This window comes from Lissotriton vulgaris, chromosome 2_1, assembly GCF_964263255.1.
Source record: "Lissotriton vulgaris chromosome 2_1, aLisVul1.2, whole genome shotgun sequence".
In the NCBI taxonomy this organism is placed as follows: Eukaryota; Metazoa; Chordata; class Amphibia; order Caudata; family Salamandridae; genus Lissotriton; species Lissotriton vulgaris.
In genome coordinates this window covers 1803408992-1803426667 of record NC_141687.1, presented here as the reverse complement: position 1 = coordinate 1803426667, position 17676 = coordinate 1803408992, and the positions used below count along the sequence as shown (strand labels likewise).

The 17676-nt window shown below is 48.3% G+C and overlaps 1 protein-coding gene across 11 annotated transcripts in view; it reads left to right on the top strand.

Moving 5' to 3' along the window:
• The first annotated feature begins 2026 nt into the window (after positions 1 to 2026).
• NAP1L4 (nucleosome assembly protein 1 like 4) overlaps positions 2027 to 17676 on the top strand; it is a 1422554-nt gene continuing 1406904 nt past the window's right edge. For all 11 annotated transcript variants that reach the window (XM_086957864.1, XM_086957862.1, XM_086957858.1 and 8 more), the window contains exon 1: positions 2027 to 2073. The gene's annotated coding sequence lies outside the window, so the exon portion shown is untranslated. The remainder of the gene's footprint in view (positions 2074 to 17676) is intronic.

Below are 17676 nucleotides of genomic sequence, written 5' to 3'. Positions count from 1 at the left end.
ACCGAACTCAAAAACTACCGCCCCATCTCGCTTCTTCCATTCCCGGCCAAAGTCATCGAGAAAGCTGTCAACAACCAGCTCGCCACCTTCCTCGAAGCCAACAAATCACTCGACCCCTCACAATCTGGCTTCCGAGCCAAACACAGCACTGAGACCGCCCTCATCGCAGCAACAGACGACATTCGAACTCTACTGGACAATGGAGACACAGTCGCCCTCATCCTCCTCGACCTCTCTGCAGCCTTCGACACAGTCTGCCACAGCACCCTTTTACAAGGCCTCAGAAACATCGGAATCCAAGAAAAGGCACTGGAATGGATCACCTTGTTCCTCACCGGAAGAACCCAGAGAGTCCGCCTCCCACCATTCAAGTCCGAGGCCTCTGAAATCATCTGCGGCGTACCACAAGGATCCTCACTCAGTCCCACCCTCTTCAACGTATACATGAGCCCCCTCGCGGCCATCGCCCGCCAACACAACCTCAACATCATCTCTTACGCGGATGACACTCAACTGATCCTATCTCTCACCAAGGACCCCAGCACCGCCAAAACTAACCTACACGAAGGTATGAAAGAAGTCGCCGAATGGATGAAACAAAGCCGTCTGAAACTGAACTCAGACAAAACAGAAGTCCTCATCTTAGGTAAATCCCCCTCTGCATGGGACGACTCCTGGTGGCCGGAAGCCCTCGGAAATGCACCCATCCCGACAGACCACACACGGAACCTTGGCGTCATCCTGGATTCTTCACTCTCAATGAACAGACAAGTCAGCGCCGTATCCTCTTCCTGCTTTAACATTCTTCGCATGCTCAGAAAAACATTTCGCTGGATCCCCTCCGAAACAAGGAAAACAGTCACCCACGCTCTAGTCACGAGCCGACTGGACTACGGAAACACCCTCTACGCAGGTACCACCGCTAAACTCCAGAAGAAACTACAACGAATCCAAAACGCCTCAGCCAGGCTCATATTAGACATCCCACGCAACGAACACATCTCTGGTCACCTTAAAGACCTCCACTGGCTACCCGTCAATAAGAGGATTACTTTCCGACTGCTTACCCACGCACACAAATCACTCTACGACATCGGACCAGATTGCCTCAACTCTCGACTGTCCTTCTACACCCCCTCCCGCCAACTTCGCTCTTCCAGCCAAGCCTTCGCCACTGTACCTCGCATCAACAAGACCACCATGGGAGGCAGATCCTTCTCATACCTGGCTGCCAAAACATGGAACTCACTCCCCGCTTACCTTCGCCTCACCCAGAATCACCCAACGTTCAGAAAGCAGCTTAAAACGTGGATATTTGACAAATAATCCTCCTCCCCTTCCTAAGCGCCTTGAAACCCTCTGGGTATGTAGTGCGCTATATAAATGTTATGACTTGACTTGACTATTCCAGAATAGCTTGGGTTATTCAGTGAGCTTCTGCGGGTGAAGTTGTATCTCTTGTACCTCCTTGTCAATAAATGATTTCTTGAATTACTCGTATTGAGCAGTTCTTACATGTTCTTGTGTTTTGAGTGTCTGCCATTTTTTGCAGTTTTATACCTCTACTTGTATCTTGTACGCTTATGTAATTTGCACACGTCACTTTTTCCTCTTTTAAGGTATCCTTTTCTACCTCTTCTTGTATTGTATTTGCTTTTGATACATGCATAATTGTCACCTTTGCCTCATGTAATGTAACGTTTGCTTTTGTAACATGCCCACTTGTAATGTTCTCCTCATGTAACGCTACTGTTCCTATTGTGAAGCGCTCTGACACCTTCGGGTAAAGTCCGCGCTATACAAAAACGCACAAAATAAATAAATAAATAATTAAAACCACGCGTACCCCTTTTGCAGACAGTTAGTCTACGTACTAATGACGTACGCGCCGCACGTGAACACTGACTCCTTTCTCCTCAAGAAATCCGAAAAGTCAACAAACGTCCGCGTGCGCCTCAACTTCGCCCAGCCAATAGATTGCGTTGTTACTGAGAGGTCACTGTCCAATTGGATTCGTCGTATCGGTGAGGACCGAGGGGCGCAGCGGGTCTGAGAAAGAGAGAACAGTGACAGGTAAGCATGAAAGAGTTGTGGCAGCGTACGGGGCACCAGAAATGCTAACTGGCTAAGAATTCAAGGGAAATGGTACAAGCCTACGACGTGTATGTCCTTGCAGAGTAGGTGGTGTGTTCCTCTCCGCATAGTGTATTGCCATGCGCAGATACGAGCTGCCGTGGTACTTACCATTTCTCATTTAGGTACTGACAGCCCCTTCACAACTGACATCCGTCCCCAAGTTTGGTGGCATTCTTTGGCATTAAATAACAACGGACATTGCCACTTTTGCAGGTTCTTCTCGCAAGCACCCTTATCTTTCACGGGCTTGTAGTGTGGAGCCCGATTCCAAGTGTATCTGTAGTCTGATAAAAATGCAAGTTTAGTCTCTGGGTATCTTGAATTAACAACTGATGTTTTACTGACACAACTCGACAGCAGATGTAGCTTGACGGTCTTTAGTACTGAAACTTCATTTATAACAAACGCATTTGGAGCAGTGCCACATCACAAATACGAAACTTTTGCTTGCAAATTCAGAGCAGCCGTATTTGCAGCACATCCCTATCGCAGCTATAAAATAAATGGTGTATTGCTTATTCTGAAAAAAGACAACTTGCATATGGCAAAATACTATTACAACTCTTTCCGCATTATAATTTTACCCCAATTTTATTTCATCATCAAAGAGGAAAATACAACAATCCTTACCGAAATCTGAACCCCACTGACACCATGATGGTATATTAGGCTAAAACCAATTCGAATCCGTCACAAACCTACATGCCGCACTCTACACCACTCCGTTTCTCTTTTTACTTAGAGCATACTAGCCATTCAGACGACACTGTCAAACATGACAGTTGATCAGCCATGGTAAACAAAAAAAGTTTTCTGCGAACTAGTGACCTGTTCATACGTTCGTGTCTCGTTCTTGATTTTGTATCCTATTCCTGCTGCGTGGTTAAAGGAATATTAATTCTTAATAAGTGTTCCTCGTTAGCTCACACTGCAAACTAGATCACTTATGTGTGCTTTTAATACAATGGCAGAGTAAAGGCACACGGACATTAAGTAATTTTTACCAGGGTCTCAGGGTGCTTTAGTGTAAAAGCGTAATTCTTAACACATTGCCTGTCGCTGAGTCAATGGCTTAACTATAATATCTCTCTTGTCCGGTTTTCTACACTTTGCATTCCGTCACAGAATGTAGTGATGTCAATACAATGCTAATGGCTATTGTGATCTTAATAAACGGCGCCTTCTCATATTCAACATTTGTTGGCTTATTTTGTCCTGTGCCACCTTATTTCACTGTCGACAAGCGATAAATGGTAAAATAAATAATTAACATCGAGGGTTCCCGAAGGAAAAAAGAGCACATTCCATTACCTCCTCGTCCTGTCTTCCTCGCCACAGTAATCACACATGAGCCTCTGGCTCCACACAGAACTCCAAGTATAAAAAACAGTGCTCTAGTCTCCCTCTCCCTCCTCCAATATGGCCCCCAGTGGCTCCAGCCAATCCCATAAAGGGACACAGATACAGCTAATCTACCTGTTCTTTTTTTCTGCACTTCTCCGAGTGCTGTGTTTCCTGCTGGTCAGGTGAGTGGGACTGGGTTCCTGCTTTAGCGGTTCCCCTTGTCCTTTGGTATCTGGTTGGGGGAGAGTAGTATTTGATTGCTTTTGGCGCTGTATGTTCATTTTCCGTTTGCATGTGTCTCTTGTTAATGATTATTTCTCCCCCTTCTTCTGCCGATGTGCCTCGTGTCCTGCTTAGCGGACTTACGGGCATTTATTTGCGGCTGTGTTTGTTCGGGTGTTGGGACGGGACGCCTTGTGTCCTGCCTGCCGTTTCTTTGATTTTGCCCTTTACCGCCGCGCGTCCTGCTGAGCGGACGTTGCGCGGCCGGGTGCGATGTCTGTGGGGGGCCGGAGGCTTCCGTTGTCATTCTTACCTGTTGCCGGTTTGAGCGTCGGCATGGTTTGCTGCCTCTTCACTCTCTGCTTGATTGAAGACGCATTCAGGGCTCGGCTCGGCTCTGCACACTATACAGTCTGGGACTGTTTTTTTCCTGCGTGTGCGCGCGGCCTTTCCGACTGCATTTATTCTTTTAGTTTGGATCGAGGAGGGTTTTGTTGGGTTGCTTAGCAACCTCTGGTCCTTCTTTTACCGGCCTGTTCTGCTTTTTGCCTGTGTTTGTTCTTGCACTCATTCACGAGGCGGGCAGTCATGGATGTTTCTTCTGATGCTCCTGATTCTTTGGCCGTGGCTTCTGGTTCTGGGGTGCAAATTCCTTCGATGGAAATTTTACAGCAGATGATCAATTCTGCTGTGTCTGCTGCATTGCACGGTCAGGTTCCTGTCCCTCCTGCAAAAAAGGCGAGGATTGATGGCACTGCTGCTGATGCTGATTCAGGGAATTAAGAGGAGGTTGATGTGAGGGGTCTCTTTGTGCAGGGTGACGACTTGAAGGAGGTACTGAGTCACATTCGCGATAACTTGGTGTTTCCTGCTTCTGTTGTGCCTCTGGAGGACGATCTATTTTCCCAATATCATCGTCCTGAACTTGATTCTTTGCCTCTCCATTCTTCGGTGTTGAAAGTCCTGGAGAATGAATGGAAGGATGTGGACAAAGGTTCCTTTCCTCATTTTTTGAGTAAGAGATACCCTCTGCAGGATTTTGCTGTGAATTACCCTGCCTCTGTGAAGGTTGACTCTTTGTTGGCCAGCATGTCTTCTCATGGGACTGTTGTTTCGGAAGATTCTTCTCCTGCTGACCCAGTTGACCGTAAGGTGGATAGTGCTGTGAAAAGCACTTTTGCGGCTGCGAATTTTTCTATCAGGGCGGCGGCCTATTCATCTTACACTATTCAGTCCTTGCTCAAGGATTTTCAGTCTGTCGGAGTTGTTGGACCAGGGGGAGGATGTTTCTTCTACCCTGGCGATGATGGAGCGGCAGGTTCGTCTGCTTTCGGATGTCTCCTTTGATTCACTGGGAGCGGCGGCTTCAGCGGCCGGGTCCTCTGTGGCTGCAAGACGTCAGTTATGGCTCCGTTCATGGAAGGCTGATGCTGCACAGAAAAACTTGCTTATGAAGATCCCCTTTTCTGGGGTTAAGCTTTTTTGGTTCGCCTCTGGACGAGATGGTGAAGAAAACGGCGGAGGATCGTAAACTGCTTGCTCCTGAACGTCCTGGCAGGTTCCGTGCCTTTTGGTTCACAGAGGTCTTTTGGTCCTTCTAAAAGGGGTCGGGCTGGTCAGCCCTTTCGTGGTCGGGGGCGTGGCCGGGGTGCTCCTTCCTTTGATAAATCCCGGTTCTCCGTTGCGGCTGCCTCTTCCGCTCCTGCTTCCAAATCCTGACTGGATCGCTCCTGGTGTGGGTCCGGTTGGGGGTCGCCTCGCTTGCTTCATGGACTCTTGGCGAGAGACTGTGTCGGACCAATGGGTGCTTCAAGTGGTTTCGGGGGGTTGGTGCATTGGATTTGCCCAGACGCCCCCGGACTGTTTCAGGGCCACTCCTTGTCCCAGAGATCCTGTGAAAAAGTTGGCGCTTTTGGAAGGCATAGATTCCCTGGTGGTCAAGAAGGCGGTTATTCCTGTACCCTGCGATCAGTTGGGAAAGGGGGTGTATTCCATACTTTTTCTGGTGTCCAAACGCACCGGGGATCTTCGGCCTGTGATGGACCTGAAGTGGGTCAACACTTTCGTCCCTCACCAGAAGTTCAAAATGGTTTCACTTCAATTGATCCTTCCTCTGGTGTCTCAGGGCGATTTCCTTGCATCAATCGACTTGAGGGATGCTTACCTGCATATTCCTATTCATCCGGACTTTCAGAAGTTTCTCCGGTTTTGCGTACTGGGTCATCATTACCAGTTCCAGGTATTACCTTTTGGGCTCTGATCTGCTCCCAGGATCTTTACTAAGGTTCTGGCTCCTCTTATTGGACATTTACATGGTGAGGGCATTAGTGTTTTTCCGTATCTGGACGACATTTTAATTTCTGCTTCTTCTCTTCCAAAGGCGGAGTTACATGTCCGGAGGGTGTGCCATGTCCTGGAGCATCATGGGTTCCTCGTGAATGTACTGAAGTCCTCCCTGGTTCCTGCGCAGGAATTGATTTTCATTGGGGCTCTGTTCAAGACTCAGTTGGGGATGGTGTTCCTACCCCCTCCCAGAATTCTGTCACTGATGTCTGCTGTCCGTGCCCTGTTGGTGGGGCATTCTCATCCAGTGAGCCTGTGGTTGAGGGTTCAGGGTCTGATGTCTGCGTCATTGACGGTGCCGTGGGCTCGCCTCCACATGTACCCGGTGGTGTCCCACATTTTGTCGCATTGGGACCCCTGTTCCCTCGATATGGGTGTTCTGGTTCCTATGTCGGAAGCTGTTCGGGTGGTCCTGAGTTGGTGGTTGGTCGACGGGAATCTATCCAGGGGCCGCCCCTTTCTGATTGTTCCCACCCGAGTGGTCACTACCGATGCCAGCCTGCTGGGGTGGGGTGCTACTCTGGGGGATTTGACAACTCAGGGGATTTGGCCTCAGTCGATATTGTCATGTTCCTCCAACTACAAAGAGTTGAAGGCTGTCCTTCTGGGTCTGTTGGATTTCTCGGATCTTGTTCGGGGTCACCACGTGCAGATCCGTACGGACATTCAGGTTGTCAAGTCTTATGTGAACCATCAAGGGGGGTGCAAGGTTCGATCCCTCAGTTGCCTCAGCCGTCAAATTTGTTCTTGGGCGGAGTTGCGTCTGGAGTCCCTGTCTGCCACTTACCTGCCTGGCGCGGAGAATACTGTGGCTGATTGTCTGAGCCGAGTTTTTCCTTCCATGGGATCCTTGTCCCTCACACGATGGATGTTCGGGAGGTTGCAGGTGATGTTTGGCTGTCCGATTGTGGACCTGTTTGCCTCCCAGGACAATGTCCAGATCCGATGCTTTTGCACGATTATGCCTTGCCGGGATGCCTGGAGGGTGGACGCGCTTTCGTTCCTTTGGCCGAAGGGTCTGTTGTATGCATTTCCCCCTGATTCCTTCTGTGTTATGGAAGATCAAGAGGGAGGGGTCCTTTGTGCTTCTGGTTGCTCCTTGTTGGAGGCGTCGCCCTTGGTATCCACTTCTGTTGGAATTGGCTGTGACTCCGGGGTGGGCCTTGCCGTTCGTTCCTTATTCTCTGCTGGGTCCTCTTCTTCCTCTGCCTGTGTTCCGTTCCCTGGGTCTGCGGGCCTGGCTCTTGAGAGGGATTCTCTGATTCGTGAGGGTTGTTCGGTGACTGTGACTAGGGTCATTCAACAGTCCCGGCGGCCTTCTACGCTTAAGTCCTACGCCAAGCACTGGGATAATTTTGCTTCTTGGTGTGTTGGTCGTGAGCTGTCGTTGGATTCTTTGGATCCGGCTCGCATTCTGGATTTTCTGAATGATGGGTTTGTGTTGGGCTTGGCCATTTCGACTCTTCGAGCTCAATGGGCCACCATTCGGGCTTTTCATGTCCTCCCTTTGGTTTCTGTTTCTCCATTGGTTGCTAGACTGTTTAAGTCTCTTTCTTTCCAACGCCCCGTCCTATCATGTGTTCTCCTCCTTGGGACCTACCTTTGGTTTTACGTTCCTTGCAGTTGGCTCCTTTCGAACCTTTGGAGTCGGTGGACTTAAAATGTTTGACACTCAAGGTGGTGTTTCTTGTGGCGATTGCTTCTGCCAGGCGTATGGGTGAGTTGGGTGCTTCCCTTCGTTCTGCCCCGTTTTTGTTGGTTTTGTCGGACCGTGTGGTCTTGCGCCCTCATCCTACCTTTGTTCCTAAAGTGGATTCTTATTTTCACCGGTCTGCTGAGGTGGTTCTTCCGGTTCTTTGTCCTGATCCGTCCTCGGCCGAGGAATCCCTTTTGCACCTCTTGGATGTTCGTCGTGCCTTATTGATTTGTTTGTCACGCACGTCTTCCTTTTGTAAAGTGGACAACTTGTTTGTAAATTTTGGTTTGTCGCGTCAGGGACTGAAACCCTCCCTCTCCACGATCAGTCGTTGAATTAAGGAGGCCATTATGTTGGCATATGCTTCGGTTTCTGAGGTCCCCTCCCTTCCTGTTCAGGGTCATTCCACCAGGTCTGTGGCTGTATCCTGGGCTTCTTTCAAAGGGGTGTCCATGGAGAATGTTTGCAGGGCTGCTACGTGGTCTTCCCCGCATACCTTCATGTCCCATTACCGCCTCCAGGTTGGGGGTGGGGGTTCTGTTTCTTTTGCCTCTTCTGTTTTGTCAGCAGGGGTTCCTTGAGAGGTTATCCTTTTTGTTGCTATACCTCTGTATATTAAAATATGTTTTCACTACACTGCTGGTGTGGTCTGTTTCCTTGCATGAAGCTGATTGCTTTGGCATCGGCTCATGTGTGATTACTGTGGCGAGGAAGACAGGACGAGGAGGTAATGCACCGGTTACTTACCGGTAATCTTCATTACTCCGAGTCCATGTCTTCCTCGCCACAGTATAGTTTCCCTTCCGGCCCTGGTGGTGGCTTCATGTCTGCGGCTTGGTCTTTCAGGTAGATTAGCTGTATCTGTGTCCCTTTATGGGATTGGCTGGAGCCACTGGGGGCCATATTGGAGGAGGGAGAGGGAGACTAGAGCGCTGTTTTTTATACTTGGAGTTCTGTGTGGAGCCAGAGGCTCATGTGTGATTACTGTGACGAGGAAGACATGGACTCGGAGTAATGAAGATTACCGGTAAGTAACCGGGGCATTTACTGAACACAAATTACAAAGAATTCACTTGTAAGAAGAAGTTTTAATAGGTGCAAGACATTTACAGGTGTTAAAAGTGTTGCATCTACCCTTCTCTGCTGAAAAATGTAGTAAAAAACAACAATAATACTTATTAAAACCATAATTCTGGTCCTGACCATTTAGATAAAAAAAACTCCCTCGTAGGCAGCACTGTAAATACGCAGTGTTCAATCAATGGCTTGCCACAGAGTAGTCTGCTACCCCTCAGCAAATGCGCTTTGGTGCCTCATTAGGAGTATGCCAACTACTATCAATACATCTAAAAAAATGCAGCATACTCCAAGTCTACAGCACTGTGAGGCCATAATAATGGCGATACAGAGCTAGGCAAATCTCTTAACAAAACGTAGCCCTGAATTCATGTAAACAGAGGAGAGTGGGATATATGTATGTGTGATTGTGTGGGGCAGGAAGAGTGATGGGATTCATCTGTTCTGTCTGTTGTCCTTCACTCACCAGCTTCGTCTTTGCTCCTGCATTATGATAACATCATAGATGGTAACTACATAGAAATTGATGATACACTAAGCCCACTAGACCCCCCTGTTATCTGTCAAATGCACTGCCTACTACAACCTTGTAAACCATGCTTAGGGGATGAACATTTAGAACATGGTCAGTCAGCAGGTTTGCCATTGGGGATAAACCCATAGCTTCCGCCACTCAGAGACGACAATCCACCCTAAAGATCTCCATTACTGTGCTGAAAGGCTAGTCACCCAAGTGGTGCCCACTTGATAGCAATCAGGCTTGCTGAGCAGGTACAATGTTTTAAAGCACCGACTCAGCAAAATTCTTTGCATTGGAAAAAAGAAACTCTCAAAGCATTAGTTTGTTTTCTTAACCCCTTCGCTGCTCGTCATCAGCCACGGTGGTTGTGTGCGGATGACGAGCTGAGCTCGTCATGTAAAGCTGCTTTTCATAATTTGCCGCACACAGCGGGAAAAGCCGCCGCAGCGATGCGGTTAATACAAAACACTGGTGACAAAGTACGCTTCCTGCACATTGAGTGATTCTACATTTTCCCTGCCTGCATCCAACATGCCTTTGGAAGGAAAATAGTGATAGTAGCTCGCCCTTAAAAGAATAGGTCAGCCATCATTGTGACTTTGCAGCTCCTTGGCTATAAGCAGCCAGGTCAGAGGTTTTCACCAGTAGAGCCAATGGAGGCTCCACTGGTATAAACAATGCCCATCCTCCAACACTAAATAAAGCGTAGGAACGGCAAGATTAGCAGGCAGAAGTACTGCATATCCGTGGAGGTGCTCCAGCTCCCCAAACTCTAAATGAGGCCCTAGTTCTTACCTCTGTCTTTGGTCCTGGCACCTTGGTGCCTGCTGCCTTGAAGCCGCCAGCATGCAGTATATAGTGGTAAAGAAAACAACAAAAATGATCTGACAGGTTCTTTAAGCATACCCGACTGAGGACAGAAGAAAAGAAACAGGGCTGTAACCCATCCATTTTTGTATGTAAACCCTTCCACCTTTGTATGTAAAACATTATACAATCATGATTAGCAAAATACAAACTTATATGTACACATGCATAAGATTCTGTAATCATCACTCATAGACCAAGTACTCCGGCATTCCATATTATCTCTTGCTTCTACTAGGACTTTTTATTTCAAATCCTATTTTTCAGGCCTCTAACTCCTCAAGGTCTCTTTTCCTGGCAGTCTCACTAATCTGCCTGTGTCAAAATGTTTTTTTTTCTCCACCCAAGTTGTTTGTAACAAGTTTGTCCCTTTTGTGCTTTGAGAAGATCGATGTCCTTCATGATTGTAACGCCTAGCATCCAATTTCATCCTGTCTCATGGCGCATGATTACACGTCTTTGCCCTTTTTTCACTTCTGCAATAGCTCTCCCAATTATAAAGTAAGAGGAGGAGGTTCCCTCTCTTCCTTACCTCCATAAACTCCCCAGGTGATGTATGTCCAGTCAGGACAATACAATCATTACACCTGCTTTTGTCCGCATCCTTAACACCCGTCACTGTCCCTAGTGGATGAAAGAAAAGGATCGTCAAACTTGGATCTTGTGGCACTATCTAACTTTGTGCTATCTTTCTGTCACCAGCAGTGACACAAATTGAGATGTTCTGGTTCACTGACGTTCTAAACATCTGAAAGAGCTCCAGTTAATAGAAGTAGCCAGATTACTTTAAGGCCTAGTTTATGGCCTGAGACAGCATCTTTGGCTATATTGAATGGTATTAGACAGGATAACCATGATGGCATGTCTATCTGGCTCCTCCTTCTCTTGTAGTTATGTCATTCTGTTACTTTCAAAACGAGGATCTTGAAGAAAAAATGTTTAATTCTGTGCTACTTGAAAGCTTGTTTTGTTAATGCTGTCATAATTTCTAAATTTAATGCCTGCTTCAACGGCAGGCCTTAAAAAATTAACTAAACCTGCAGGTCTAGTGACTTAAATAATCTATTCAACCTAATTGTAATGCTCTTGACCCATAAACTGGTTTAAAATTATGTGATTCTGGGCAAATATTTTAATTCGCGGCCATTTTATTAATTATATCACAAATGAGGTATGACCACCTTCAGGTATGCAAGTTCAGCATATCTGCTGTACAAAAACGGTTTTGTTTGATTTAATCAACTAAACTTTTGCTCCGTATATACTAGAAATATAGCCACATACAAGACACACATGACCCCTGACTTGCCTCTGTTCTTTAACAGCATTGTCATCAGGGTGGGGGCAGGCATGTTTCTCAAAGCATATTTAAAATCTGTTACTTTAAACAAATACATAATTAATGCATGAGGTGACACACTCATTTGCAATCAGCAGATTTTACATTGAAATGGCCCCAACGTTTTCCACTGACATGTTTATTCATTTTTGTTTTTCCAACATTCTCAGAAACCATGTCATACAAGACAATTGAACAGTATACACTCTTCTACAGCATGCATCTCTTACATGAATGTACAGTTTCCGGAATAACATGACTTCAGTTCAGTAACTGTCCCTCTTCTGCCGTCACGCGTTTAGAGTTCCCTTCTGATCTGCCTTCTGCACATTGACACAGATATTAAACTTGGGTACAACTAAACCTGAAGGGGGAAGAAATCCCCCCCCCGATAATAATAACTTTGACCGGTGATGATGTATCAGTTCTTGTGAAGCGGGCATGCCATTCCCCCCCATGACAAGACACTATCCCCACTATGTTGGATCCCCCCCTGTACATACACGCTGTGTGGCCGTGCCTGACGGCCGTATCAGTTGCCATTAGCTTGTGCATGAAACAACACGGGCCATCCCGTACTAGTTCATGTCGGTGTCTTCAGGTGTATTTGCCTCACCTGTGTGCTGTCCAGTGAGCGTTCTGCCCTATAACTGTTGTAAGGTGAGGAGTAGTCCCTCCCAGTGGACTGCTATGGGCTCTTTCCGCAGGCCTAGTGTTTCCTTCCTTTTAATGGCGATTCCCTCCACCTTGGCCCATGCGGAGTGTGGTAAATTTAAATTACCTATACTTAATTTATGCGGTAAAGTTCAATAAGAATAACTCAGTCAAAAATAAGAGGCAGAGTCCGTGGCATCTGAGTTTATGAAGGTTTTATTCCTTAGAAAGGAATTGGTTCGAACCAGGTATCATGTTCCATCACCACAAGGGTTCAGGAAGGGAATGGACATGTACATGTACAATGCTTTATTAACAGGATATCATATATATAGTCAATACACATAATAGTGATGAATGCATAAGGCGTAACAGCTGAGAGAAACGAGATAAGAACACATGTACGTAACAGAAGGCGTGCATGAGGGCGTGCACGGAGGTGTGTGCTAGACAACGTCACTTGAAACGTATCACAGGTAGGTGGATCCATAGACGAATCCTGCAGTGTCAGCAGAAATACATGGCAGAGATGCGCGCGCAGCAGCATGACGTGTGATTGACGTGGAACTGGAGGGTGAAGGGGACTTGACATTTAGCCCTCCATGAGGAGACGGAAGTCTGGGGTGTCAGAACAACCTAATCCCAAATCATATCTAATATCTTGTGTTTGAGGAACTGTATTATCTAGAAGGAAAGGTCTCTCGGGCAGAGGCTATTCTATACTAACTGCTAGTGCGTGTATAAGCGCCTATGTGTCTGCATGTAGTGCGGGGCCATGGCCTACCACAGTAACAGGAGCTATGAATTACTTGTATGGAGACAGAAAGGCCGGGCCCTTTGCTCTGCAGCTGGGAAGGATGTTTTCCTAAACTACTAGACAGGAATGTATTTTCGAGGAGCGGAGCAGATAACTTGAAGGCTGAATACAGTCTTGGCAGGCAAGCAGGTCGAGCCAGGCACCGCTCGCCTCACAGGGAGTAAGGCAAGGGTCAGGAAGCAGCAGACTGCAGCTTTTAGAAACAGGAGGCAGAAGGGCTCGATGGCAGGAATCAGGGCCTAACTCACCAGAGCGAGTAAAACATGAAAGTGCACCATGTAAAGACATTGGCAAGGCACACTTAGGAACTGAATATCCGACCCATTCATGGTGGATCTGAAAGAGGACATGTTAACGTTGGACGCAAATGTATTTGCGTCTTCATAGCTGGAAGTGGAGGGAACATACATGTACTTGAAGCACGTACATGGAGCCGTTGGGGTCTACGATAGGGGACACAATTGACCATAAAATTCATATTACCTCAGGAGAGGGAGTGGTGGGTCCTGGGCCTTCCAGTGCATAGTGAGGAGTCGTTTGGCCACCACAATGCCCAGGTCCAGGAACCTGGATGTCACTTTCGTGGCCGCGGTTCTGTGGAAGTGGTGTAAAAGGTATGTGGGCCAGTCAAAAGGTATGTCCCGGCCGGTACACTCGTGCAGCTGTGTGCGATGTTCTGCCAGTATGTGTGGAGTCTACGACAGTTCTAGAGCATATGTACAAGCCCCACCCCCTGCTCAGCACATCTAGGGCAAATTGCGTCCTCTCGATGGAAGTATCTATTAATTAGGTCGGGTGTGAGGTATGCCCTGTGTACGATGAATAATTGTATTTGTCGAAACCTCATGTTCCTGGGTATGCAAAAATTGGGCTCTGTAGTATTCGGTCCCACTCTTTGTCTCTCAGCTGGTGCCCCAGATCCACCTCCCACTTTTGTTTGAGGGATGTCAGGCTAATCGCCGTGTGTCCGGGATGCTGCTGCAAACCAGCGGACTAGGTGTCGCCCTCTACCCATAACGTGCAAATATTGTATGACAAGGTGTTGCTTGGGTTCTACCGCCAGGTCCCCCCATTTGGCCGTAAGTGTCGCAATCAGCAATCTGTGCATGAAGAATTGTCCCGGTGGCAGGTTTTCCTCCCTGATTAGGGTGTCCTATGGCAGTAGCTCCCCATCGCGGTATTGGTCCCCTAAGGCCTGTATACCCGCCTCGCTCCAGTCCACGAGCCTAGGCTGTGTGAGTACTCCCATCCCACTAGGTGAACCCACTAGTGATAGCGCTGGTGCATAGGGTGTCAGTGTCCTGGTAAGGTATAAGCTCCTACGATAGCATTTGTGCGCTACCGCAAGGAGGAGAGGTGTAGGCGCTACTGTTTTATTGGCCGGGTGGAATAGGCTGGTTATTTGTTCCAGGGTGTATGGGGGTTGCACGGACGCCGTATCGTCGCGTCCCCTGTTCGCCAGCCACCGAGCTATCCACTGCAGCTGTGCTGCCAGGTAGTAGTGCTCGAGGCAGGGCACTGCGAGTCCCCCTTGATCCTTCGATCAGTGGCGTCACTAGGGAGGTGCGGGGGGTGCGGACCGCACCGGGTGACACCATCACCTGGGGTGACACCAATCACGCACCAGGTGATTGGTGTCACCCCAGGTGATCGTGGTTAGTGGGACAACGTAGCTGCGGCTCACTGACGCTGCGAGCCTGGACTATAGACCCACAGAGTCCTTCAGGGTGAAAATAAACACGCAGGATATTAGTGTTCACCGCGCACTTCTTGCTGTCTCCAATGCCTCCTTAATGCCAGGAAAGATCGTTTTCATTCTTTGCATTTTCCGAGTACTGCTTCAGTATGTTCTTACCATTTTATTTTTCTGGGCATTTGTGTTTTGAAACGAGGGTCCGCAACGCAGGAAAAAGTCATGTCACCCTTCTTCCAAAGCATGCGCTACTGCAGAGGTTAACACCAGGCGTGCACAAATGCAAGTTCAAAGTACATCCCACCGCACCACAAGGATGGGTAAGTACGCGGCAGCAGTCTAGAGTTGACTGACAGCCTGCAGCAGGCCCAGGGTAGCGCAGCACATGTTCCGTTTTCTTGGCTGAGATCAGGGTTGCTTCATGCAGCAACCCCCGGTCTCTAGCCAATCACAGCCCTGTTGTGATTGGCGCAGGGGAGGGACGGACGCTGCTTGAAGCCTACTTCGAAAAAACGCGGCAGCTCAGGAGCCTTGAGGTGGCGCGGAGCGGGATCAGGCCATAAGGTACTTTTTTAAAATTATAACAACCCCAGACCCCCCCCACCACTACCCTATTATCCACTATGCCATTGCACTCGGGTTCAGTCATGATTTCGCATCCACTGCGTTTACAGCCAAATCAGGCAGCGTGTTCATTGCTTTCTTTTACAATATCTCTCTGCAGTGTTTGTTTTAGATTGCGCTCACACAGCGATGGCTATCTGCTTGTTTATTGGATTTTAATTTATAGGATGAAATCCCTTTGATGAATAACTGGTAAGACACAGGTGGAAGCCGCTGAACTCCTAATCTGTTTTCACATCAGGGTTAAGTGAACAGATGAAAAAGAAACGTGAACACAGTGGCAAACTGCACAGGCAACTTCGAGCTCGGAGCTCTGTCCAAAGTAATCTTTGTTTAATAATGTAGAAATGTTAGGCAGTGGCAGTGTTAAATCATTTCACTACTCCTCCCTTTCCCTCACACATGTACCCGTACACACCCCTCTGCCTGTCTTTCCCTCCTGTCGTGAGGGGGTGACACCTTTACCCGCACTGGGTGACACCAACCCTAGTGACGCCACTGCCTTGGATAAGTGCAATTTCGGCAGGGACAGCCTGTGCTGTGAGTTTGCCCAAATGAAGTCTCTGAGCAGTTTGGAGTGAAGAATGCTGTTGGTATCTCTGCCCGGCTTCAACAAGGACACGCATTGAGGGGGGCAATCTATCTTCCTCCACCGCCTCCCTATATAGAATGTGCAAGTGTTGCAGCAGATACCCTCTGTTGGCTTTGTAATATTCAGCTGGCAGGCCGTCAGGCCCCGGCGTTTTGCCTGACGCCATTGACCCAATCGCCTCCCCGATTTCGTCTTGGGTGAGGATGTCCCCCAAGGACTCCGCGTATTCCCCAACGGCTACGGGTAGCTGGACCTGCTCCAAGAATCTCTGGATGTCATGCGTAGTGCATTGGGTCACAGATTGATATAGCCGAGTGTAGTGGTCTGTGAAAGCCTTGTGGATTTCGTGTTAGGTGTCCACTAGGTTGCCCTCTGGAGTGTGAATGCCCCAATGCCGTAGTAGCCATGCCAATAAGCGACTCGGTCTATCTGCCATGGCGTGTGTGTGCGCCGTGTAATTGTGGCGTTGGAGTCGCTCAAGCAGATCCGCATGCTGCGCCCTAAGCCTCCCCAGTCTGTCAGCATGCTCTCCTTCCTTCTCTCCCTCGCATTCGTATTGTAGCAATTGAGATTCTATTTTGGCTAATGAGGAGGATAATTGTTTCCGGCTGTTCCATGTGGAACCCAGACAATGACCTTTAGCTCGTCCCACGATACTAATTTGCTGCTCGTTATACCTTCATTTTGGTAAAAATATGCCAAAATGGCTGTCCCTAGTGACAAGCGGAATTCGGGGTCTTCCAGCGCTATAGGCTGTAAGCGCCACGTGGGCACCGGGGGACGGCCAGCGTCCCAGCCGAACTGAATTTTTAGGGAGTTAAGGTCCAAGTGGGTCCTGCTCAGATATTCCGACCCGTGTATGAGAGGGAGCAGTGACGAAGAACCCACCACTCTGTCCAACCGTACGTGTAGATCGTGCACTGCCGAGTAGTATGAGTAAAAGCGGTCAGTGGGGTGCTGTGTGCGCCATAGATCTATCAGCGCCCAATGTGTGAGCCAATCTGTTAGAGCCTGGGCATTGGACACTGCTGTTGTTCTGTTAAGTGGAGGGAACGATCTGTCCATGTGTGCATCTAGCACCGAGTTGTAGTCGCCGCCCAGCAGCCAAGGAAGTCCCGCAAACGGGGTCAGTGCGAGCAAGAGCCCCGTCAGGAAAGAAACCTGGTCTACATTCGGGGCATAAATCGAGCCGAGTAGTATAGCCTGGCCATTAATAGTCCCATGTGCTAATGTGTATCTGCCATTGGGATCTACTTCCACCTTAGTGCATGTAAACGGTGTGCCGGCTCTCACCCAAATGAGTGTGCCCCTCGCGTGTGCCGAATATATAGTGCCATAAATGTTCCCCCTTCATCGTCGGCGCAGCTGGACAAGTACTGTCTGCGTCATGTGGGTCTCCTGCAGTAGCGCTATCCCAACGTGATGTCTTTGCAGGTATGAAAAGACTGAGTAGTGCCGGGCAGTTGTGTGCATGCCCCGGATGTTCCAAGTCAGTATGTCAATGCACGTCATTACACAGGTTAGGGGTCAGGGGGTATGTGTGTAGGGGGTCCTGGCGGTGCATGTGGATGACATGATTTGTCTGTGCTGTACCGGTCTGGTGCAAACGAAACCATAACTGAACTGTAAACAACATAACCGTGAGGGTGAACCCGGGTGCGGTATAAACAATCATTGATATTAACAAACGCATTGGGAACGAGAACAGATCTATATAAAATGGTACGTAACTATAGACATCAGTCTATAAAT